Here is a 1,916-nt window from a genome sequence, read left to right as displayed (position 1 = left end):
ACTACTACTTTGTCTTACCCAGTCAGCAGGTACCTGTCCCTGCATGGATGTGGGGTGCAACTTGGGCACCATTCCCTAAAATCCATCACCCCTTGTGAGGTGTGCTGGTAAGCCAGAGGTTGATTTCTTAGACTCTGTGTCGCATACATGTCTCTGCCAAGTGGGCTTGGGACACAGAGGGTCCACCATCTTGCCCTGAGACAACGTGACACAATGCATTATACCTTACTGTGTATGGGGTTGTGTAGATGAGGACCAGTCAATGTGACCATGAATTCCCCTGTCCATTCTTGAAACAGTCTAGAATAGTGATGCCAATGTTCAAGCTGGACCATGAAGCAGAAGAATGTGGCCTGTTCAAGTAAACCGAGTTTTCCTTTTAGTCCATGGTGACGGTCATTCATCCCAGAAAAAACAGCCTAGGCTGCAATACTCACCCTTAATCTTAAACCGTCTCCTGAAGTGTTTCTTCTCCAAGTCTTCCAGATTGAATCACATCCAGCAGGAAAAACTTTGATTTCAGGGTGTCAAGGCCTTCCTCCTGTACCCACAGTATATTGATACATCATCAATCAGAACCACCAATGTCCGTAAGATTATAACCCCGATCTGGCACATAACTAGCCAGAAGATATAAAATAGGTGCTGCAGGAGCCTAAGGTAAGGTGATGGGTGGTGTAAGGGCGACCACAGAGGCTGGAATCCGGCTTTAATATTGTCCTATTTTGTGGATTTGGATTGTTTTAAGAGTTGTTTTTTTCTCCCCAGCCAATAAGTGGCATCCAGAGAGTTCTGAAACGAGTATCACAAAGTCAGACTTTGAACTAGACGTGAACTTTCTCCTAATCAAATCAAAGAGAGGAGGAAAAGGACAATTAGGAAAAGTTGTTTTTTATTAGTTGCTCTCCGTGAGCGATGGGGTTAGACGAGTGGAAGCCATGTTTACCACTAAAAGCCGCCTGATGTTTACTGTATGGAAAGACGATGTCTATTCTAAGCTGCTGTACAGGATTAGGCCACAAATCACCACGTAATGACAGAACCTTCCTCCCGCAGTCGCTGAGCGAGTCGTCCCCTGTTATGCCAGCTCAATTACTCTCGGAATAACCTTGTGTATCCTCCATGCCAAAAGCTGAAGATTACATGGCGAGTATATACAATTCAGCCAATCAGGTCCCAGGAACATGAGGTAAGTTAAGGTAGGTGTGTCACTGGATGGATACATTAAAAAAGTACAAACAAGGAAAATTTCACATATGCTTTTATTGTGCAGTTGTGAGCCGCCATTAATCAAAGATGCTGGATGTCATCTCAATCCTTGCTATCTAAGGAGCCGTGAACATGAATGCAAGATAGAAAAAAATGAATTTCTGTCCATCTGGTCTTGAGATTTACACAACCCCACCAGGTAGAAGAGACAGGTTGGTGGCCGTACTTTTCTCCACTGCAAATTATCCATACAGCTAGGTCATCTTCCGTCCTCTAGTCTATGATTGGTAAGTGAAGGAGCAGCAGCAGCTTAGTGATGGCTTCTCATGCTAATCACGCTTCCTCCAATCAGAATCCTTCCTGCCAGCACTCCAACGCAACCAATTGCCCTCAGTGCGGCTCCTCCATCTCCTTGTCCTAGTTGGAACAAACAGTCTAATGAAGCTGAAAAGAGATGGACGCCTTCCTTCTCTCCAAGCAAAGCAGAGTTTAGGTTTACCGTAGTCAAAAATTGAATAGCTAGTGCTGGGATTTCTTTTTAGAAAACCGAGTATGTATGAAAGAAATAGAAATGGAATCAGCTTGTGGTAAAATTTTTATTTTTCTAAATAAAGATTTCATACATGTAATAAAATATAGAAAAGATCAATTCATAAACTTGTGAATAAAGTTAATAAAATTGCCAAACAATATTCATTCCTAGTCTA

The sequence above is a fragment of the Pyxicephalus adspersus genome, chromosome 10 (assembly GCF_032062135.1).
Source record: "Pyxicephalus adspersus chromosome 10, UCB_Pads_2.0, whole genome shotgun sequence".
NCBI lineage: Eukaryota > Metazoa > Chordata > Amphibia > Anura > Pyxicephalidae > Pyxicephalus > Pyxicephalus adspersus.
Note: the sequence above shows the minus strand (reverse complement) of the source record.